The sequence below is a fragment of the Periplaneta americana genome, chromosome 1 (genome assembly GCF_040183065.1).
Source record: "Periplaneta americana isolate PAMFEO1 chromosome 1, P.americana_PAMFEO1_priV1, whole genome shotgun sequence".
Lineage (NCBI taxonomy): Eukaryota > Metazoa > Arthropoda > Insecta > Blattodea > Blattidae > Periplaneta > Periplaneta americana.
This window is the reverse complement of record NC_091117.1, coordinates 104,266,516-104,283,212: the sequence shown is the minus strand read 5'-3', so window position 1 is coordinate 104,283,212 and position 16,697 is coordinate 104,266,516. Positions and strand designations below refer to the sequence as shown.

General features: G+C 35.0%; 1 protein-coding gene across 5 annotated transcripts in view; it reads left to right on the top strand.

Moving 5' to 3' along the window:
* LOC138699235 (solute carrier family 12 member 9) overlaps nt 1-16,697 on the top strand; it is a 139,942-nt gene that overhangs the window by 74,510 nt on the left and 48,735 nt on the right. The gene's annotated exons all lie outside the window — the stretch shown is intronic.

Below are 16,697 nucleotides of genomic sequence, written 5' to 3'. Positions count from 1 at the left end.
AGTTGAGTGACTTATTTGGCTGGGATTCCACAGTTATGATGCTAGCTTAGCAGTGCATCATAACTGCGGAATCCCGGCCAAATAAGTCACTCAGTAATGTGTTTACTTCATTCTTTTGACTTCTATTCACTATTCACGAAAAAGACAAAAATGAAAATAAAGGGAATAAAACGATATTATCAATGAAGCAGATACGTATAAAACCTAATCAAACGATATAAATGAAAAAAAAAAAAATATATATATATATATATATATATATACACACACAAAACTTAACCTAATGATATGTACAAAACCTAATCTAACTATATAAACCAATAGAAGATATGTACAAAATCTAACCTAACTATATAAATGAGTGGAATGGATACATACAAAATCTAACTTAACGATATAAATCAATGAATCAGCTATGTACTGTACATAACCTAACCTAACTTTAGTATATAACTACAAAAATTTCACCAGCAGTATCACTACCTATTTAATAAAATATTATATACTATCTGAACTGACTGAAATAATCTAAACTACCGGTATCAACAACAAAAACGACAAACTGAAATAAAACAACTTTAAATATATATTTTCTTTCTTGCGTGATCAATTAGGCTCTAAGCTCAAATCATAAGCATTATAATCTGTGGGTTACACATTAATTTTTTATTGTTTGTTCACTTGTTTTGAAAGGCATTGTGGGACTTATGTTACCAACCAAATTGTAACTCTACACTTTGCTGGCATAAAGTGACACTTTGTAAAGTGCACTTCTTCAATCATCTATGAATACCTCTAACATGAAAGAGCCACTTTCGTCAAAAGTGTCACTTTGCAAAGTGGTGATATAAAGTGTCTACTATGTATACCAGCCTAAGCCTCAAAAGCTTCTTAAAGACTTCGCCACTGTCCATTGTTGCATGTTGAGACTGTGTTAATTTATAGTGCTGCACACACTATTCAAATGTTGTACTGCAAAATAACTATATGCAGACAGTTCTTGCAGAAAAGTGACAGGTATATTCATAAGATATATACATATACATATATATATACACACACACACACACACACACACACACACATACTTTTTTAGGGGAGAGGGCTTATGGCCGGGCCCCAGTACCGAAGTACTAATTGACCCTCCCCCCTTGCGGGGGCCCAGTTTATATAACAAAATTCAAAAACAATAAAATTACATTACTCATAACACGAAACACAAAATTACAACCTACTCATTGAGCATATGATTTTACTGAATTAATTTCTATGAGATATTTCTTGTTCTTCTTCAAGAAATTGAAGTGAAAGTATCTGTATTTGAAATTGAATTTGGTAATTAACAAAGCCTTCAACATTAATTTCATTCATAGTTTTCTGTCCAAGAACAGGCGCTGCAAACCCAGCACACTCAATCGTCCCTATTTTCCGACTTCAGCATATCAACCTTAAGTTGTGTTTTCTCCTATGTCCATATTTCGTTCATTCTGGTAAAAACTCTTTCTACAGCAGTATTGTTTCTAGGCAGGGATAGGTCAAATTCTATGATGTTAGCAATGTTTCTGAATGACAGTTGTTGATGCAAGAAATGCTGGAACATTTCTACCCATCTCATATGGTGCTCTTTCTCCTCATTATTACTTTGAGTGACTTTGTCTGCACTAGCAATGCTTTACATAAACAAATTCACTTATCATGACTTTGTCATCAATGTTGGAATTGCCAGAAAAGTTTGTAATATCTACAGGGTTGTTTCCGATCTCTGGAAACGACTTTTGAATGATGTCATGTGCGTCAGCAGTCATACAATAGTTGAGCTGTGGTGACAAGTGACAGACCAGTAGTGAGTGATTTCATAGTTAGGTTGCATGGTGTCTCAAAGCAGGAATGCCCAATAAAATCGAGCCTTTTTGGGAGAGGTACATTACGACCCTTTCCAATGCCAAATACAGTTAAGTGAAAATAAAAGAAGCCTGCAAAAAACGTGGTTTCGTTATTTCCAAGAAAAGCATCTTCTGTGTACTTAATAAGACTGGTAAAGTTCGGATGAGATTAATTTGTATCATTTCGGGTGGTGCGGCTTGTGGTGGGTGGGGGGTGGATTTGCTTGCTTTTCCCGTCTGGAATTAATCCCATTCGAGCTTTACCAGTCTTATTAAGTACACAGAAGATGCTTTTCTTGAAAATAAAGAAATCATATTTTTTGCAGACTCCTACGATTTTCACATAACTGCAGTTGGCATCGGAAAGGGTCATAATGTACCCCTCGCAAAAAGGCTCGATTTTCTTGAGCATTGCTGCTGTGAGAAACAGTGCACTATGACTATGAAATCACTCACTACTGGTCTGTCACCTGTCATATAGTTCAGCTATCGTGTGATTCCTGACATCATTCAAAATTTGTTTCCAGAGATCGGAAACAACCTATGTATACATATTTCAACATTATTCATTTTTTCATTTTCTAACAAAATTAGACTAACAGGCATCCCAGCAAGAACTATCAGGACACCAGGACGGAATGGCTAAAATCGGGACTGTCCCATTCAAAACAGGATGTCTGGTCACATTATATGTGATTGTGGATGAGTTGTGCTATGCTGTGCACCTATCACTAGAAGATGGTTCATGACTCGTGCAAAAGTGTGATGTGCAAAAACCTCTGTTGGTAAAGATGACGTCATTTTGTTGCATTCTGTCGAGAGTCTGTCCAAATACTATTTGTTAAGAACCCCATACACGCACAGACTTATTGTACAGACTTGCTTCAGGGAGATATGTCTGAATTGGATGATTGTCTATGCATGCTTAGACTTACTTTCTAGACTTATAGTTTACAAAAAGTCGCAAGAATTCGTTGAAATTAATAATTCATGGAGAAATGCGATCACTCAAAAAGTACTATTCCTTCATGGTCTTACGATCATAAAAATGCGAGAGAATAATTTCTCAAATATGTACTTTCATGGCTTGCCACCATTTCTGTACAGAGAACTGCGTGAAACGAAGCACTGGCATAATCTCGACCACATGCACACAGTATTGTGTGTTTCTGTTTACTTTCTCTTCCCTTTAATTTGGAAAATCCTCTGATTGAGGTTCTGCTGATATTTACATCTATTATCAGGCAGCTGGCAGTACATCTCACTTGACGATGTGTGTCAGAGGAAGAACATTTATTGTTTGTATGCATCTGAAGTCTGACTAGTGTAATATCCTAGATCATATATACTAACAGATAACTCCTTCATATAGACTTTCGAGTTAGCAGTTGGAGGCCGGCTTGATGTAGTTCAATAATCGTTAACAGATGGCACAATGACCAACACCATCACGAGACACGAACTCTGAACCGGTCTGGTCGGTCTAAATCGATTATTTCTTGCTTACGAGATTATCTCGTATGTACTGTCGACAACTGATGACCATGGATAAATATTATTGGCCTATATGACCTTGGAAAGTTCGGAACGATGCAGCTAAATATAGTTGTCACGTGGGCGAAGCGAAGAGATAAGATAAAGTGCGCCTTTGCATTGAATAGAATACAATACAGTCTCTCGGCGCAAAGCCAATCTACCTATATAGAATATAGAATATGTAGACCATGTTATAAACTTATCCGTCGGCTAAATTATGATTCGTTATCTCTTCTGTTTTTCTTTATTTGTCGTGAATATTAGTTATATTATCAACTGAGTGTATAACATAATTTATCCGTTAATTGATATTTTACTAATGATAAATCCAAAGAACAATGGGAAATAAGGGACCAAACACTGAAAAATAAATAAAATAAGAGAATTTGACGTTCATAATTATAATGTTGTCGGAGTTTCGTTATACTTTACTTTGAATTATTTTAACTTGAACCACAAAAACGTATGAAAATTAATGTTAACATTACCTATTTAGTTATGATAGTAGTATATTAGAAAATTTGTGCATATAGCCTGATTACAATATATAAGTAATACTATCCCAACCTAAGCAATAGTAGTCTTGTTTATTTCATACATGTTCGTATAATTATACAAAAACAAGAATAATCTAGTTTGCAGCCTGTGATGTCTCATTTACAGTATTATATAATATACATATTACGATATTTACTAGGTACTTTAACAATATATAGTTAATAATATTATAAAATATACAGACCTAATCCATTACCAAGAAATACCCCTTCCCTCACATTTTCAATACTGTTTACCTCAAAAGGCCTTCACACCTTATTAGACACTGAATTAAAATAGTCATGTTGATGTAGGCCTACAACATTACATTTTTTTGTCACTACTCCTGATCCCATTCCAACAGTTTCAGGTTTTGTAATTTGTAACAATACTAACAATACTGATGGTCATTCTATAGTGACACACATAACATTTTCGAAGTAACTATGATCTTCACAGGATATTTAATTAAATACTTAAGAGTTTATGAAAGAGACATCACTGTCTTTTAACATAAGCATTCCAAAATATAAACAGAAAATCTTAATGAAAAGGAATAATTAATCATGTAAAAAATATGAAATATTACATGGTGTGACGAACATTTTCTTGCCACTTAATTTATTATCAAAATGGAAAATGTTCATATTATTGTGCCAAAAGACATAAATAGTTGTTTTCCAAAGAATTAAGACACTTGTGTAGTACATGTAACTGCTGACATACTTTAATGAAAAAAAAAAAACAGTGCCATTAACAAATAAAATATTACGAATTATATTGTGACACACGAACATTTCTGCCAAGTTGATTACTATTTTTTTCAGATGCATATCGAGATTTATACACAGTGCCTACAGTTCTTATTATACAAAGCAACACTTGATTACACTAAAATACACATTCAGATTTAAAATGTCCTTGGTTATTTACAACCATATGTGGTGATATCTCCTGTGTAATATCATGTGATGAATACACCACTTTTCCTCCCATTTGTAGTACTTTCCTTTCTTGAACATCACGGAAACTTTAAATTCGCCACCACAAGCTTTTGTAACTTCCTCTGCTTATCTGACGTCTTTTTTTTAAATTGATTATTTAACGATGTTGTATCAACTACTAGGTTATTTAGCCTCGATGGGATTGGTGATAGTGAAATGATATTTGGCGAGATGAGGTTGAGGATTTGCCATAGATTACATGACATTCGCCTTACAATTGGGGAAAACCTCGGAAAAACCTCAACCAGGTAACTTGCCCCAATCAGGATTTGAACCCGGGCCCACTCATTTCATGGCCAGATGTGCCTACCATTACTCCACAGCAGTGGACCGAACATGGGTTATGTACATTAATTCTTTTGACTTTCGGTTAGCTTTCTTAAGAATACGCATAAAGAAATGTAAGTTAGTGCTTTCCAGGCTATCCTTGTAATATTAGTGACTTATTTCAACCAGTTTGTTACTAAAATATATACAGTACCTAAGTGTTTACTTGTGACACTGGTGATCCATTTAATTGGTATATGAGACGAATTTAATTTTGCGTTTTACAGAAGGATACATATTGATTTACTTTTGCTCACATTGATTTTAATTTTATTTGTTGTAGTCCAGTTTTCAATAACGTCAAGCTAGTTTTGCAAGGCGGTGATATGAGATTTATCACTAATTTTTTCTATATATTATACAGCCATCCACGAATAACCTTGCCTGAGAAGTGGCATTTCTATTCAAATCCTGCAATAATTTTCAGTAAATATTTTGCACCGAGAAGCTATTATACATTTAATTTTACTTCTGAGACCAGTGAAATATATGCCAATTTTATTAGAAAGGTGCATGTATAATTATCCAATAGTATGATGTTATCTGCAACAAAAACTAAAGGGCATGAAAGAAAAGAAGAAAACATTAATGCTGTGGTTCTTAGAGTTCCATTAGAGTTACACGTTCATTGTCCATTGAAAGTTGTATGTCTCTATTGAAGTGTAAAAGAGAAACTCTCATAAATTATGTCAGAAACAAAGAAAGGCACCACCCAAATATGTAGGATAATTAATTTAATAATGTTATTACCGGGACTTGAAAAAACCAATCATATGTAATGGGTGGGGAAAAAATACTTTTTAATCGCGCTTCTATAGTTCGACAATGCTGACTATTCAGAGTTTTGCCTGACAGGTGAGCTACCATAAATTCCTTGAAGTCCTAGTTATTACTGAAGCCAAATGTGTGTCTATTGTCAAGAGTCCATTTTATTTATACTTGTTAAGACATCATTCATAGACTAGTTACCGCTTTCAGTTTTGATACTACATACATTGAAATTAATCTATTATTCGTCCTATTTATACATTTATATTGAATGATTCGGTCTATCTTCATAACACATCTCATCAACAATACTCGATAAAAAGAGTTGAATTAGCTTCCATGCTGCGTTGTATTTATTTTGTAATGTTCCTATAGCAGAAATATTAAATAGGAATTCCTTAAAACAGATTTATATTCACTCCTATGCCTTTATATACAATATCAGTACATATATTGTATTTCTTAAGATTTGGTTACTTTATAAACAGTATGTTAGTGCAAGAACTCTTTTTTTCATATTTAATAATTCTGGCATGTGTCAATAAATGTGCTTGAGACCTCTGTCTCTCTGAATTACTCTTTACTAACTGGAAACATATTCCAAATTTATATTTTAAAAAAGTATTAAAATATCCTCACAATTTAGAGCATAACAATTCCCGAAATAATCATCCTACATTAAATTATTAAGATAAAAATGATTCAATCTATCGCTTGTAACAATACCTTTATGGTCCTAATAAATTAAGAAATAATTCAGGTACATCCAACAGATTTATTTTAAAATGGCCTGCAGTTATTATTTTGAATTTTATTGTACCTTACAAATTTGAGTTAAGGTACAATAAAATTTAATCAAGCTTCAAACAAAGTAATTCCATCTTTCCAACAGGAGGACAATAAATACTTAAAGTAATGCTAAACTCGAAAAACTTATTGATGCAACTTAATTTCATATTCTATACCACTGGCACCAAAAAAAAAAAAAAGTGTCCTATTGTTCATACTGATTCAAGATGAATAGTTTCTTAGTGTTTGTCCATTCCACTTTTATTTTATTGTGCTTCCCATTTCTATTTCTCTCATTTTAGTAGGTACTTCACATGTAGTATATGTTTTACTTCAATACATATAATGACCATGAAGATATTTGGATATGTCTTACAAAATTCTTGCTGAAGACCATTGTGGTAACATTCTGCCGCATCTGTAGTTTGTACATTTCGAAATTTTCGTGCTTCAGCCAAGAATTCAGGCGGGAGGAGGAGAGGTTGATGTGCCAATGTAGTTTTCCAGAATATAATAATATTCAAAACATTCTCTAATAGGAGGGGCCTCTGATATTAGCTCTGCAAAAAATCTGATACCGGTACTTCTGTTGCTGGTAAATAAGAAAGAACTAAATATAAAAATTTTTAACCATTTTCGAATTTCAGGTGCTTTGTGTCTCAGCTGCTGTTTGATATACTGTTTGTTTCCTTTAATTTTCCAGAGCAAAACTGTCCTAAGCGAAATTTACACTCTGTAATTTTAACACTGGGAACATTTATTTTGGCAGCATTGTGTGATGCAATTTCATAATATAACAAGAGCTTTGAAATGATTAACTGCTAACTACTTATCTGGGTGAAAGTAGCACTGAAGTGGTTCCTGTGATTTCTGAAGTGAAAACCGTTCAATTTATAAGGAATTTTTTTGTGGAGATGCAGTTGATTCTATATGCAAGCCCAGATCATATATTGTAAAAGTGCCTAAACTAACTGACCCCAGTGCTGTCATGGAGGCCACACAAGGCCATATATCGTATGGAACCTACAATTTTTTTTAATTAATTGTATGGGGAAATGAAAGTTTTGTCTGTAAGGAGCCATACGGCATATGGGTGCCTAAGTTTTGTATGTGGAGTTCTATACAGATCTTATCATCTCTTGCTGTTTCTACTGTATCTACCGGTATTTTGTTTGATGTTCATAAACAAAAATTATCCACCTCTTCAGCACTGGAATCCAGAATTATATAAAATAATGGTTGAAAAACAAGAAGTGCTGCAAATATACACTCCAAGATTCATTGAGACAAGTGTGCATCAATGGTGGTGCTACATGGTGTATTCTTTAAATCAAACTTGTACAATTAAATTGTAAAGCAAAGCAATTTTACTTCTTCTTTAATATTAAAAAAATAATAATTAAATGACAATTGGAGAGATAGAAAGAGGAGAGTGAAATATATTTCAAGGGAGAAAACAAGGGGTGGGGTGCATGGCCAAGAAAAAAATTACCATGACAGCACTGACCAAACCTAACCTGTTACTGGCTCATGTATGCAAGGTGAAGAAGCTGAGTATGAAGGAAACTACCTCAGCGCTAGTTTAACTCTTATAGATGAACTATATCTATATATATATATATATATATATATATATATATATATATATATATAAAGAACTTCAAGTGTCAATATTGTCTCAAAGGTTTCTGTGTAACAAACTTCATTTAGAAATGTCCATCTGCGATTATGTTAACTGCAGAAGAAGGAAGAAATATTGTCGTCATATGAAGTTACTCAAATTTCCAATTAAGGACAAGGAAAGGCTACAAAAATTATTTTTGATTTCATCCTTATAAATTGAACGATTTTCACTTCAGAAATCACCGTAACTACCTCAGCACTAGTTTAAGTAATTTAAGGACCAGTATAAATGAAATTTGATTAAAGTGAGAAAGAAATTCGTAAGGGAGGCGGTCAGGAGGGATTGAGGTTGTCTACTAATTCGTTACAAACAACTATTATAGACTATTTCATTTGACTAACGATGATTTGTAGAGAGCAAAATACCTACAGTAGGGTAAAGATTCTAAATCAGTACGTTTATGAGAACGGATAATAAAGTGTCAGGAAAATAACAGAATTACCGTATATTGCAATTAACTCTGCATTGGCAGAGAAACCGCACAGGGTATCGTAAATCTGCTGAAAATTAAAAATTGTGTAAAAAAATGCATTCAGAGCGAATTTTCCAGCCTGATAATATCTCGCCCATGTTATGGACATAATTCAATACAGTAAGACTGATATGAAACGAATACTAGAACAATTTGTTAACCAAAGACGATGTTCAGTAGTTATTTAACAACATACAGAGCAAATAAAAACACAAACGCATATTCTAGCAATAGTTCAGATGAAAAGAAAATTATTAGTACGACCGCTTATTCGTAAAAAGAACAATGCCAGCTGTGTAGCCTACATGAAGCAATATATCATGCCTACGTTAAGAACACGTTGAATTTAATGTGGACGAGAAACGTAGAGTTATTATTTATCTGCTTCCATATCGCATCATATAATACACCTGTAAAATGAAAACATATAGGCCTAGCAAAGAGGAAACATTTTTGGGGGGGAGGGAGTTGTAATTCTTCCCCTTTCGGATAAATTTCAGAAAAAGGATACCTGCTTTTCCTTCATATTCAAAAATTGTAATCTTGTGCACACAAAATAAATTAGTGTCTTTTCGTGAGCATCATGATGTGCATTCAACAAACGCAGACAAATCTACTCTTTTTAGTATTTTGTGATAATTGTTGCTAGTGAGGTATTGTATACTGAAAATTAAAAACAATTAGATATCGTACATCAAATGATGATAGATTATATATTGAACGCATACAACATTATATCAACCATGTACCAAAATGTCATCTATGTGTGTTTATGAATTTGGGTAAAACAAGCTTCTGTATGCTACAATTTAGCAACACATCAAAGTAACATAACCTCACATTACAATGAGAAAGAAATTTGGAGGTGGCATGACGTAAAAAAGTCATCCCACAGTCGTATTACTCTATTTACTTTTCAGGTACTCTGCCATCTAGTGTTGGTTATTGCAAGCTCATTTCTCGACACTAGCGACGCATAGCGTCCGTTATTTTCCAGTTGCGTCTAAATTTAATATAAGCTTGGTCAATCTGTTTTATATATGATCTAGGGTAATATGTAGCTAGTCGGCGATGTATGCAATGGAGGGGGAAAGGAACTGGCCACCTACCCCAGTATCTCCTGACCTAATTGCCTCATAAGTGGTGCCTTGTTGAAGCACTTGTGAGATTCAGACCTGTCTTTGGACAGTTGACTTAAAAACAACAATAATTCGAAAAATGTCTCTGATTGAGATTCTGGCTGATATGTATATCTATTATCAGGCAGCACATCTCACTTGACGATATGTGTCAGAGGAAAAACAATTGTTTGTACGGATCTCAAGTCTGATTCGTGTAATATGTAGCTAGTCGGCGATGTATGCAATGGAGGGGGAAAGGAACTGGCCACCCTACCTCAGTATCTCCTGACCTAATTGCCTCATAAGTGGTGCCTTGTTGAAGCACTTGTGAGATTCAGACCTGTCTTTGGACAGTTGACTTAAAAACAACAATAATTCGAAAAATGCCTCCGATTGAGGTTCTGTCTGATATGTACATCTATTATCAGGCAGCATCTCACTTGACGATATGTGTCAGAGGAAAAACAATTGTTTGTACGCATCTCAGGTCTGATTCGTGTAATATGTAGCTAGGTGGTGATGTATGCGATGGAGGGGGAAAGGAACTGGCCATCCTACCCCAATATCTCCTGACCTAGTTGCCTCAAAAGTGGTGCCTTATTAGTATCACTTGTGAGGTTCAGACTTGTCTTCAGACAGTTGACTAAACAATAGCAACAACAATTTGGAAAACTTCAAGCCGTCCCTGAAATGTGGCTACTTATCTCAAGACCAAGTCTTGATACTTTTCGCCTGTACACGAGGAGATTTGCTTGTGGCTTTAGATTTTCCTTTGCATGTATGGGGCCCTTTAGAATACATCATTGTACATTGACAAAGAGCAAGTGACAATTGCCTATTTATGGACAAAGATTAAAATTGCAAAGAGATTATCTTACAGTTATTGGCATCTATGCTCCAGTAGAAGGGAAAGAAGAAGAAAATGAATAATTTTATACTAACTTACAAAAAATTAAATTATCAGTAGAGTTAACAAATCAGATATGCTTTTAATCGTTATGGTTAGTGAAAAATATAACATGAAAATTAATATTGAAAAAACGAAAATCATGTTATTTTGTGAGAAATTACCTGTACCAAGTAAAATCTGTTTGAATAATAAAATAATAGAAAGAGTAAATACTTTCACTTACCTTGGCTATAAACTATCACCTTATGATGAAGTAGATATTGCTAAAAAAATATGTAAATATAACAAAACAATGAGAATCATTCATAAAATCATGAAACCTTCACTAGTACAAAAACACACAAGAATAGGCTTGTATAAAACCTTAGCACAGCCAGTATTAAGCTATGGTAGTGAAGCGTGGACTTTGAAGAATAAAGATGTCAGTAGAATAGCAGCAAGTGAGATGAGGTTCATGAGAGCAACAACTTGCTGGGATCATAAAAAAATGAGAACATAATGCAAGAACTTCAAATAGAACCTATTATGCAGTTCATCAGCAAATATCAACTTCAGTGGAAGGGTCATCTCGAATGAATGGCTCAATGCATAATTCCAAAAGCACTGTTTCATTACCATCCGCATGGCAAAAGATCTCTAGGTCGTCCGATGAACAGATGGACTGATAATTCTAGTTTGAGACTGTAACAGGCCACTCGGCCTAATACTTGTGAGGAAGACGACGACAATAGGCTTTGAGAATGTTCTTTTATTAGAATTCTGCTCTAGAGAAGTGCACTTCGCGAATGTTTTCAGTCTAGAAAGCTCTCAAAAATGTGTTAACATAAAAAAGAACCAATACCTTTCAGTGATGGAATTTGAACTTGTGATTTCCAGTGTAGAAGTCCAGTGTGATAACTATTATGCCAGCAGAACACGTTGGTATGACAGAAAAAAAGTGGCATGATCAATGAAACTAGTGACAATGCTGTGAGATAGTGTTTAGGGAATTGTTTGTAAAATGGCGATGTTACGTTTAACTTCACAATCCACAGGATCACTTTATTCACTCAGTATTTTAAACTATCGTAATTGCTATTTAATTAAAAATTAAACCTTTCAAAGACGAAACTACCTCTGATTGAGGTTCTGGCTGATATGTATATTTACAGGCAGTACATCTTGCTTGACAATATGTGTCAGAAGAATAAAAATTGTTTGTATGTGTAATGTGCAGCTAGTCGGTGATGTATGCAATTAAGGGGGAAAGGAACTGGCTACCTTACCCCAGAGCAGTGTATATTAGAGAGTACCGCATTCTCGGCGGCGGCAGCCATATTTACTCCTGGCTCGGCACAGAAGCATAAGCATTAATGCTAGAAGGAAGGTCATTAAAGGCGATATCATACGTGTTGTTGTGGTTTATTGAATACAGGAGACGAGAATTAATAAACATTATTGTCATAGTGAAATGACTCATTAGAGATAACACTTCATTATTTATGTTATGTCCATTTCAATAGGGATAATATCAGCAATTTTCTATGCAGTTCTTGAACCAACACTTCCACTGCTACCATTTAGCAGATTGTTGTAGAGCATTTGCTATAACAGACAATTTTCTTAGCAACAAATACATTCTAGTTCTAAAATACAGTGATAACTTTTTCAAAAATATTATGACAAGTTGGGAACGTATGAGTTGAAGTGTTAAAGACTTCAAATCCTTTAGTGTCAACTCATTTTCTACCGTTACACATTTTTCTACATTAAGAATTATATCAATCACAGATTTACAAGGGTATACAAGTGACATATCCTTGTACGACTTGAGCGTCACTAATGTGCTAATAAAATGTATAGGTTCATCCCTGTTATCAGTTATTACTATTAGAGATGAAAAAACAGTTTTCACAAATACTATATGCCTATAACTTATTTTGTTTTATTTTGAACAAAACTGTGCCCAACAAGTAGTAAAGAGCTTGTTGTTCACTCAAATAAATATTTCTGTTTTCAATTAAACTACAATTTAGCCTCAATTTCCTTTTGCTCACATTCATCTTCACTAGACCTTTCTGTTTTGGGTTTACTTACATCTGTACCTAGAAACTCAACTAATTGTTCAGAATCGCAAACTGCGTAATTTCCAAGCTCCGTTTATGAGAAAAACTCAGAAATTGTAATGCAGTTTTGAATTCTTTTGTATCCGGGATTGGATTTATGGAACGGAGAGTAGAAAATAAATTTTCTAAAGCATTCTGCGTGGATCTATCTAGCATAAGATATTTGAAGTTCGCTTTATTATGACAGCTTTCTTCAGAATTAAGAACTGTTTTTGTTACCAGTATTATACCAGTTTGTATTGGTTTCCAACGTCCGCTTTTTCCCACCTTGATATTTTCAATTATAAATATTATGTCATTATTTACTTATGGCTTTTAAGGAACCCGGAGGTTCACCTCCACCCTCACATAAGCTCCACATCGGTCCCTATCCTGTGCAAGATTAATCCAGTCTCTATCATCATATCCCATCTCCCTCAAATCCATTTTAATATTATCCTCCCATCTACGTCTCGGCCTTCCCAAAGATCTTTTCCCCTCCGGGTTCCCATTTCCAGATTCTCCCATACGTGCTACATGCCCTGCCCATCTCAAACGTCTGCATTTAATGTTTCTAATTATGTCAGGTGAAGAATACAATGTGTGAAGTTCTCCGTTGTGTAACTTTCTCCATTCTCCTGTAACTTCATTCCTCTTAGCCCCAAATATTTTCCTAAGCACCTTATTCTCAAACACCCTTAACCTATGTTCCTCTCTCAAAGTGAGAGTCCAAGTTTCACTACCATAAAGAACAACCGGTAATATAACTGTTTTTATAAATTATAACTTTCAAATTTTTGACAACAGACTAGATGACAAAATCTTCTCAACCGAATAATAAGAGGCATTTCCCATACTTATTCTGCGTTTAATTTCCTCCCGAATGCCATTTATATTTGTTATTGATGCTCCAAAGTTATTTGAATTTTTCTACCTCTTCGAAGGATAAATTTCTAATTTTTATATTGTATTTACATTTCGAATAATATTCTGGTCACGAGATATAATCATATACTTTGTCTTTTCGGGATTTACTTCCAAACCTATCGCTTTATTTGCTTCAATTCCCTTGTTTTCCCTAATAGTTTGTGGATTTTCTCTAACATATTCACGTCATCCGCATATACAAGAAGCAGTAACCCGTTCAATTCCAAACCCTCTCTGTTATCCTGAACTTTCCTAATGGCATATTCTAGAGCGAAGTTCAAATGTAAAGGTGATAGTGCATCTCCTTGCTTTAGCCCGCAGTGAAAATATTATATCGTTGAGAAATTAATCATTGAAGTATATTACTCTTCTTGTTTGTGACTAAATGCTAATTTTGTACATCGACAATTGATTACACATTGATTAACTGCACAACAACACGGTATTCTTCAAGATAACAATGAAATATCACACTAGAAACCTCTGTTCCTGCGCAAGTCTTGCGTTGTACAGTCTCTCCGCAGGAGTAAATATGGCCGCCGCGGCGGCATTTGTCGGATCAAAAGAATGCGGTACTCTCCAATATACACTGCTCTGCCTTACCCCATTATCTCCTGGCCTAGTTGCCTCATAAGTAGTGCCTTGTTGGTATCACTTGCGAGGTTCAGACCTGTCTTCGGACAGTTGATTAAACAACAAAGACGAAGCTTGTAACAAAAGCACCAATGCTTCCTCAGCAGTAGGAAGTGTGAATATGCTAGTTTCCAGAGTTATGTTTACTAGGGTGTATTGAAAAAAAATTGTTTTTGAAAAATGAAGGTGGCTAGTGCGGAAAAGTTGCGACTTGTGGCAGAAAGACTGCAGGAGAAAGAAAATTAAATTTAATCAATATCTTGTGTCTCCGCATCCTTACTGAAGATTCGAATTTATAAAGCATTCTTGTAAAAATTATTATAACGACAGTCTGCATACCTATACAGCTACCCTCGTCAACCAGATCTTTTAAAAGTTAGCAAAGATAGTACAAGAAGAGAAGTATCTTGCACCAGTATCTTCTTGTGGAGTGAGAGAAGAGAGGGATGCTGGCAGTCAGGGTAGCGTCTGCCCAGCAGTCGTATTTGGTGAGCTATGCAGGCCAGGTTTGTATCGCTGTTGTTCCTGTGAAATCGTGTACCATATCAGTGGTTTAGTGGTACATGCAATAGTTCTTATGCATCGTGTTGTCATGAGTGAAAAAAATAATTCCGTACTCGCTGTACTGCTGAGTCCTTTGTTCGATATACCAGGACCGATAAGAGAGTTGCAACTTCCAATCTATAAAGATGTGATAACACATTTTCTTTGGATCAGAGAGTTAAAGACAAACCAACTAGGTGGAAAACACCTTTCAGTAAAAGACATCGCTCATGTTATTGCCGATAAACTTATCAAGGTTTGAAAAACAGCAAGCCTTCCTACCATCAGCAATCGTAGAGTAGTGGAAAAGATGAAATTGTATCATAGTAAATATCAGAATATTCTGAAATCGCACTAATGAAGTGGGCTAACTTCAAGGCGCATGAGTAGGCTTTTATTAATAAAGGTCGAAAATTGTTTGATATATGCACTTGTAAGCGCCCGGATCCGGAAAGTCTCTGTGAATGTGAGTTAAGTAGGAAAGTTCCATTGATAGGAGTATCCTTTCTAATAGATCAGAAAAATTAACGAAATATGATTATTGATCATATCGACATTATGACGACAAAGACACTATTTAAGAGTGAAAAGAGAAAAGCGAAGAGGCCCATTCGCCATTGATCTGAAGAAGTGCGACTTGAATTCCGAGGAAGAGAAAAACAGACATCAGTTACAAGCTCTGAGTCTTCGCCTTCGCACCACTCGGAACAGCAGTGAAAGAGTGTGGATTCTGACTTCGAATCGAAGCCTTCTGGTGCTCGCTAGCCTCTACCAAAATTATCTTCAGCAGCCTTCAGATAGGCACTTCGAAGGAAAGATGTGACTATAATTGCGACAGCTATGCTACAAGCGCGAGAATAATATCTACTAGGAATAAGGGTCATGAGAGAAATGAAGATTGGAAATAAAATTCAGAAAGAAGAAAGGCATAATAATAAGTTCACTCGAGCAATATATTTTGATGGTCGAAAGGACAAGGAACTAAGACAGGAGAAAAAGGACTACCGATTATATTGCCAAAAAAAAGAAGAGGAGCATAATTATAACTTTATTAGAAGAACCACATTCAAAGTATATTCGACATGTCTCCCATTCCTCTGGCCATGGACAGATTGGAAGAGCTGCTTCAATTTTTAAAGGCAAATAAATTATATGTATCGTCCCTAGCAGCACTTGGTTCTGATGAAGCCCCTACAAATATGGGAAGAAAGAACAGATCGATTATGTGCATCGAAAAGGAAATCGGCAGGCCATCCAACGAATAATTTGTCTTCTTCATGCAAATGAACTTCGACTCCGCTATCTCATTAAATATCTCGCTGGTATCACTACAGGTCCAGAAACACGTTCTGGACATATCGGAGAAGAGTTACTCCAATGTGAGACAAAATCATGGCGAATTTCAAAGTTATTGAAGTACCCTGGATCAACAAAATTAACGTGGAACGGATCTCCGATCTTAGTAGGCCTACTGACCAG